The sequence below is a fragment of the Artemia sp. Qi Xiang Cuo genome, chromosome 11 (assembly GCF_049724085.1).
Source record: "Artemia sp. Qi Xiang Cuo chromosome 11, ASM4972408v1, whole genome shotgun sequence".
Lineage (NCBI taxonomy): Eukaryota > Metazoa > Arthropoda > Branchiopoda > Anostraca > Artemiidae > Artemia > Artemia sp. Qi Xiang Cuo.
This window is the reverse complement of record NC_142804.1, coordinates 53,230,223-53,238,785: the sequence shown is the minus strand read 5'-3', so window position 1 is coordinate 53,238,785 and position 8,563 is coordinate 53,230,223.

Here is an 8,563-nt window from a genome sequence, read left to right as displayed (position 1 = left end):
TTTATAAGTGATAAAAAGCATTTATAAAAGCACCAAAAGCGTGTATAAGTGGTATAAAGCATCGGTAAGAGTTTTACAGGTGATACAAAGCATTTACAAAAGCACCAAAAGGATTTACAAGTGTTATGAAGCATCAGTAAGAGTTTTATAGGAGATACAAAGCATTTTTATAAGCACCAAAAGCGTGCACAAGTGGTATAAAGCATCAGTAAGAGTTGTATAGGTGATAAAAAGCATTTATAAAAGCACCAAAAGCGTGTATAAGTGGTATAAAGCATCAGTAAGAGTTTTACAGGTGATAAAAAGCATTATAGAATTACCAAAAGCGTGTATAAGTGGTATACAGCATCAGTAAGAGTTTTATAAGTGATAAAAAGCATTTATAAGAGCACCAAAAGCCTGCACAAGTGGTATAAAGCATCAGTAAGAGTTTTATAAGTGATACAAAGCATTTATAAAAGCACTAAAAGCGTGTATAAGTGGTATAAAACACCAGTAAGAGTCTTATAGGTGATACAAAGCATTTATAAAAGCACCAAAAGCGTGTATAAGTGGTATAAAGCATATGTAAGAGTTTTACAGGTGATACAAAGCATTTATAAAAGCACCAAAAGCTTTTACAAGTCGTTTAAAGCACCAGTAAGAGTTTTATAGGTGATAAAGAGCATTTATAAAAGCAAAAAAAGCGTGTACAAGTGGTATAAAGTGATTAAAAGCATTTATAAAAGCCCAAAAAGCGTCAGAAAGTTGTATAAACCACCAGTAAAAGTTTTATGAGTGATAAAAAGCATTTATAAAAGCACTAAAAGCCTTTACAAGTGGTGTAAAGCATCAGTAAAATTCGTACAGGTGATAAAAAGCATTTATAAAAGCCCCAAAAGCGTTTACAAGTGGTATAAAGCATCAGTAAGAGTTTAACAGGCGATCAAAAGAATTTATAAAAGAATTAAAAGCGTTTACAAGTTGTATGAAGCATCAGTAACCATTTTATAAGTGATAAAAAGCATTTATAAAAGCACCAAAAGCCTGTATAAGTGGTATAAAGCATCAGTAAGAGTTTTATAAGTGATACAAAGCATTTATAAAAGCCCCAAAAGCGTGTACAAGTGGTATAAAGTATCAGTAAGAGTTTTATAGGTGATAAAAGCATTTATAAAATCACCAAAAGCGTGCACAAGGGGTATAAAGCATCATTAAGGGTTTTATAGGTGATTAAAAGCATTTATAAAAGTACTAAAAGCGTTTACAAGTAGTAGAAACTATCAGTAAGAGTTTTATAGGTGATGCAAAGCATTTATAAAGGCACCAAAAGCGTGTACAAGTAGTTTAAAGGGTTTAAAAGAATTTATAAAGGCCCAAAAATCATGTACAACTGGTATAAAGCATCAGAAAGAGTTTTATAGGAAATAAAAAGAATTTATAAAAGCACCAAAAGCGTGTATAAGTGGTAAAAAGCATCAGTAAAAGTTTTATCAGTGATACAAAGCATTTATAAAGGCACCAAAAGCGTGTACAACTGTTATAAAGCACCAGTAAGAGTTTTATAAGTGATACAAAGCATTTATAAAAGCACCAAAAGCGTTTACAAGTGGTATAAAGCATATGTAAGAGTTTTACAGATGATACAAAGCATTTATAAAAGCACCAAAAGCTTTTACAAGTCGTTTAAAGCACCAGTAAGAGTTTTATATGTGATACAAAGCATTTATAAAAGCAAAAAAAGCGTGTACAAGTGGTATAAAGTGATTAAAAGCATTTATAAAAGCCCAAAAAGCGTGAACAAGTGGTATAAAGCATCAGTAAGAGTTTTATAGGTGATAAAAAGCATTTATAAAAGCAACAAAAGTGTTTATAGGTGTTATTAAGCATCTGTAAGAGTATTATAAGGGAAACAAAGCCTTTATAAAAGCACTAAAAGCCTATAAAAGTGGTATGAAGCATCATTAAGAGTTTTTTAGGTGATAAAAATCATTTATAAAAGCACCAAAAGTGTGTAAAAGTGGTATAAAGCATCAGTAAGAGTTTTATAGGGGATACAAAGCATTTATAAAAACCCTAAAAGCGTTTACATGTGGATTAAAGCATCAGTAAGAGATTTACAGGTGATAAAAAGCATTTATAAGAGCACCAAAAGCGTGTAAAATTGGTATAAAGCATCAGTAAGAGTTTTATAAGTGATACAAAGCATTTGTAAAAGCACCAAAACCGTGTATCAGTGGTATAAAGCATCGGTAAGAGTTTTACAGGTGATACAAAGCATTTACAAAAGCACCAAAAGCGTTTACAAGTGGTATGAAGCATCAGTAAGAGTTTTATAGGAGATACAAAGCATTTTTAGAAGCACCAAAAGTGTGCACAAGTGGTATAAATCATCAGTAAGAGTTTTACAGGTGATAAAAAGCATTATAGAATTACCAAAAGCGTGTATAAGTGGTATAAGGCATCAGTAAGAGCTTTAAGGGTGATACAAAGCATTTATAAAAGCACCAAAAGCCTGCACAAGTGGTATAAAGCATCAGTAAGAGTTTTATAAGTGATAAAAAGCATTTTTAAAAGCACCAAAAGCGTGTACAAGTTGTTTAAAACATCAGTAAGAGTCTTACAGATGATACAAAGCAATTATAAAAGCATCAAAAGCTTTTACAAGGGGTTTAAAGCACAAGTAAGAGTTTTATAGGTGATAAAAAGCATTTATAAAAGCACCAGAAGCGTGTACAAGTGATATAAAGTGATTAAAAGCATTTATAAAAGCCCCAAAAGCGTGTGCAAGTTGTATAAAGCACCGGTAAGAGTTTTACAGGGGATAATAACCATTTATAAAAGTACCAAAAGCGTTTATAAGTGGTATAAAGCTTCAGTAAGAGTTTTATAGGTGATAAAAAGCATTTATAAAAGGACCTAAAGCCTGTAAAAGTGGTATAAAGCATCAGTAAGGGTTTTATAAGATATACAAAGCATTTATAAAAGCACCAAAACCTTATATAATAGGTATAAGTCTCCAGTAATAGTTTTTTAAGTGATTGAAAGCATTTCTAAAAGCAACAAAAGCGTGTACAAGTGGTATAAAGCATCAGTAAGAGTTTTAGAGGTGATACAAAGCATTTATCAAAGCACCAAAAGCGTATACAAGTGGTATAAATCATCACTAAGAGTTTTTATAAGTGATAAAAAGCCCTTATAAAAGCAACAAAGGCCTATTTATAGGTCATAAAAAGCATTTATAAAAGCCCCCAAAGCCTGTACAGAGTTATATTGGTGATAAAAAGCATTTATCAAAGCCCCAAAAGCCTGTACAAGTTGTATAAAGCATCATTAAGAGTTTTATATGTGATGAAAAGCATTTATAAAAGCCCCAAAAGCTTGTACAAGTGGTAAAAATCATCAGTAAGAGTTTTATAAGTGATCCAAAGCATTTATAAAAGCACCAAAAGCTTGTACAAGTGGTATAAAGCATCAGTAAGAGATTCTTAAGCGAAACAGACAAATTATTATAGCACAAAACGCGTGTACATGTTACATAAAGAATCAGTAAGAGTTTTGCAGGCGTTAAAAACCCTTTATAAAAGTACTAGAAGCGTGTAAGATTGATTTAAAGAATCAGTAGGAGCTTTTTGAGTAATACAAAGCCATTATGACAACAACAAAAGCTTGTACAATTGGTATAAAGCATAAGCATGAGTTCTACGTGTGTTAGAGAGTATTTAGAAAAACACCAAAAGCGTGTACAAGTGGTATAAAGCATCAGAAAAAGTTTGTTCAGCGATACAAAGCATTTATAAAAGCCCCAAAAGCGTGCACAAGTGGTAAAAAGCATCAGTAAGAGTTTTATCAGCGATACAAAGCATTTATAAAAGAACCAAAACGTGTACAATTTGTATAAAGCATAAGTAAGAGTTTTATAAGGATACAAAGCATTTACAAAAGCACCAAAAGCGTGTACAAATGGTATAAAGTCTCAGTAAGAGTTTTATAAGTGATACAAAGCATTTATAAAAGCACCAAAAGTGTTTACAAGTGTTATAAAGAATCAGCAATAGTTTTATAGGTGATACAAAGACTTTATAAAAGCACAGAAAGTGTTTTCGATCGGTATAAAGCATCGTGAAGAGTGTTATAAGTTATACAAACCATTTATAAAAGCATCAAAAGCGTGTTCGGTCGGTATAAAGAATCAGATATTGTCGTTTAGTGAATACAAAGCCATTATAAAAACATAAAAGGTGGTTACCGGTGGTAAAAAGCATCAGTGAGAGTTTTATAGGTGATCCAAAGAATTTATAAAAGCACCAAAAGCGTGTACAAGTGGTATGAAGCATCAGAAAGAATTTTTTCAGCGATACAAAGCATTTAAAAAAGCCCCAAAAGCGTGCACAAGTGGTAAAAAGTATCAGTAAGAGTTTTATTACCGATACAAAGCATTTATAAAAGTACCAAAAGCGTGTACAAGTGGTATAAAGCATCAGAAAGAGTTTTATCAGCGATAAGAAGCATTTATAAAAGCCCCAAAAGCGTGTACAAGTGGTAAAAAGCATCAATAAGAGTTTTTTAAGGATACAAAGCATTTACAAAAGCACCAAAAGCGTGTACAAATGGTATAAAGTCTCAGTAAGAGTCTTATAAGTGACAGAAAGCATTTATAAAAGCACCAAAAGCGTTTACAAGTGGTATAAAGCATCAGTAAGAGTTTCTTGAGTTATGCAAAGCATTTATAAAAACACTATAAGCGTGCAAGATTGACTTAAAGCATCGGTAATAGTCGTATAAGTAAGACAAAGCAATTATAAAAACACCAAAAGCTCGTACAAGTGGTATGAAGCATCAGCAAGAGTCTTATAGGTAATACAAAGCAATTATAAAAGCACCAAAAGCGTGTACAAGTAGTATAAAGCATCAGTAAGAGTTTTATAAGCGATACAAAGTATTTATAAAAGCACCAAAAGCGTGTGCAAGTGAAATAAAGCATCAGAAAGAGTTTTATCAGCGATACAAAGCATTTATAAAAGCACCAAAAGTGTCTACAAGTTGTATAAAGCATCAGTAAGAATTGTATATGTGATACAAAGCATTTATAAAAGCACCAAAAGCGTGTACAAGTGGTATAAAGCATCAGTTAGAGTTTTATAAGGATACAAAGCATTTATAAAAGCACCAAAAGCGTGTACAAATGGTATAAGCACCAAAAGCGTGTACAAGTGGTATAAAGCATAAGTAAGAGTTTTATAAGGATACAAAGCATTTACAAAAGCCCCAAAAGCGTATACAAATGGTATAAGGCCTCAGGTGAATATGTTTTGGCGATACAGACAAATTAATATGACACTAAACGCATGTATGGGGGAATGAAGCCTCAGCCAGCGTGGTATAGGGGATCGTACTCATTTTTAAAATCCTTAAAATTGTATAACTGTGTTAAAAAGCATCAGTTGGAAATTTATAGGTGATAAAAAGCAATTTTAACCGCACCAAAAGCTTGTACAAGTGGTATAAAGCATCAGTTAGAGTTTTATAAGTGATCCAAAGAATTTATAAAAGCACCAAAAGCGTGTACAAGTGGTATAAAGCATCAGAAAGAGTTTTATCAGCGATAAAAAGCATTTATAAAAGTCCAAAAAGCTTGCACAAGTGGTATAAAGCATCAGTAAGAGTTTTATCAGCGATACAAAGAATTTATAAAAGCACCAAAAGCGTGTACAAGTGGTATAAAGCATCAGTAAGAGTTTTATAGGTGATAAAAAGCATTTATAAAAGCATCAAAAGAGTGTACAAGTGGTATAAAGCATAAGTAATAGTTTTATCAGGGATCCAAAGCATTTATAAAAGCACCAAAAGCTTTTACAAGTGGTATAAAGCATCAGTAAGAGTTTTATCAGCGATAAAAAGCATTTAAAAAAGCACCAAAAGCGTGTACAAGTGGAATAAAGCATCAGAAAGAGTTTTATAAGCGATACAAAGCATTTATAAAAGCGCCAAAAGTGTGTACAAGTGGTATAAAGCATCAGTAAGAGTTGTATATGTGATACAAAGCATTTATAAAAGCACCAAAACGTGTACAATTGGTATAAAGCATCAGTTAGAGTTTTATAAGGATACAAAGCATTTACAAAAGCACCAAAAGCGTGTACAAATGGTATAAAGTCTCAGTAAGAGTTTTATAGGGGATACAAAGCATTTATAAAAGCACCAAAAGTGTGCACAAGTGGTAAAAAGCATCAGTAAGAGTTTTATCAGCGATACAAAGCATTTATAAAAGCACCAAAACTTGTACAATTTGTATAAAGCATCAGTAAGAGTTTTATAAGGATACAAAGCATTTACAAAAGCCCCAAAAGCGTGTACAAATGGTATAAAGTCTCAGTAAGTGTTTTTTACGTGACAAAAAGCATTTATAAAAGCACCAAAAGCGTGTACAAGTGGAATAAAGCATCAGTAAGAGTTTTATAAGTGATACAAAGTATTTATAAAAGCCCCATAAGCGTGTACAAGTGGCATAAAGCATCAGTAATAGTTTTATAAGTGATACAAATCATTTATAAAAGCACCAAAAGCTTGTACAAGTGGTATAAAGCATTAGTAAGAGTTTTTTCAGCGATAAAAAGCATTTATAAAAGCACCAAAAGCGTGTACAAGTGGTATAAAGCACCAGAAAGAGTTTTATCAGCAATATAAAGCATTTATAAAATCCCCAAAAGCGTGTACAAGTGGTAAAAAGCATCAGTAAGAGTTTTATAAGGATACAAAGCATTTACAAAAGCACCAAAAGCGTGTACAAATGGTATAAAGACTCAGTAAGAGTTTTATAAGTGACACAAAGCATTTATAAAAGCACCATCAGCTTGTACAAGTGGTATAAAGCATCAGTAAGAGTTTTATAAGTGATACAAAGCCTTTATAAAATCACCAAAAGTGTGTACAAGTGGTATAAAGCATCAGTAAGAGTTGTATAAATGATACAAAGCATTTATAAAAGCACCAAAACGTGTACAATTGGTATAAAGCATCAGTTAGAGTTTTATAAGGATACAAAGCATTTATAAAAGCACCAAAAGAGTGTACAAATGGTATAAGCACAAAAAGCACCAAAAGCGTGTACAAGTGGTATAAAGCATCAGTAAGAGTTTTATCATCGATAAAATGCCTTTATAAAAGCACCAAAAGTGTGTACAAGTGGTATAAAGCATCAGTAAGAGTTTTATAAGTGATACAAAGCATTTATAAAAGCACCAAAAGCCTGTACAAGTGGTAAAAAGCATCAGTAAGAGTTTGATAGGTGATACAAAGCACTTATAAAAGCACCAAAAGCGTGTACAAGTGGTATAAAGAATCAATAAGAGTTTTATCAGCGATACAAAGCATTTATAAAAGCACCAAAAGCGTGTAAAAGTGGTATTAAGAATCAGAAAGAGTTTTATCAGCAATAAGAAGCATTTATAAAAGCCCCAAAAGCGTGTACAAGTGGTAAAAAGCATCAATAAGAGTTTTATAAGGATACAAAGCATTTACAAAAGCACCAAAAGCGTGTACAAATGGTATAAAGTCTCAGTAAGAGTTTTATAAGTGACACAAAGCATTTATAAAAGCACCAAAAGCGTGTACAAGTGGTATAAAGCATCAGTTAGAGTTTTATAAGGATAAAAAGCATTTATAAAAGCACCAAAAGCGTGTACAAATGGTATAAGCACCAAAAGCGTGTACAAGTTGTATAAAGCATAAGTAAGAGTTTTATAAGGATACAAAGCATTTACAAAAGCACCAAAAATGTGTACAAACGGTAGAAAGTCTCAGTAAGAGTTTTATAAGTGACACAAAGCATTTATAAAAGCACCAAAAGCGTGTACAATGGGTATAAAGCATCAGTAAGAGTTTTATAGGTGATACAAAGCCTTTATAAAAGCACCAAAAGTGTGTACAATTAGTATAAAGCATCAGTTAGAGTTTAATAAGTGATACAAAGCATTTGTAAAAGCACCAAAAGCGTGTACAAGTGGTAAAAAGCATCAGTAAGAGTTTTATAAGTGATCCAAAGAATTTATAAAAGCACCAAAAGCGTGTACAAGTGGTATAAAGCATCAGAAAGAGTTTTTTCAGCGATACAAAGCATTTATAAAAGTCCCAAAAGCTTGCACAAGTGGTATAAAGCATCAGAAAGAGTTTTATAAGCGATACAAAGCATTTATAAAAGAACCAAAAGTCTTTACAAGGGGTATAAAGAATCAGTTAGATTTTTATAAGAAATACAAAGTATATAAAAAAGTACCAAAAGCGTTTATAATTGTTAATAAGCATCAGTAAGAGGTTTATAAGTGATACAAAGCATTTATAAAAGCAACAAAAGCTTGTACAAGTGGTATAAAGCATCAGTAATAGTTTTATCAGCGATAAAAAGCATTTAAAAAAGCACCAAAAGCGTGTACAAGTGGAATAAAGCATCAGAAAGAGTTTTATCAGCGATACAAAGCATTTATAAAAGCACCAAATGTGTCTACAAGTTGTATAAAGCATCAGTAAGAGTTGTGTATGTGATACAAAGCATTTATAAAAGCACCAAAACGTGTACAATTGGTAT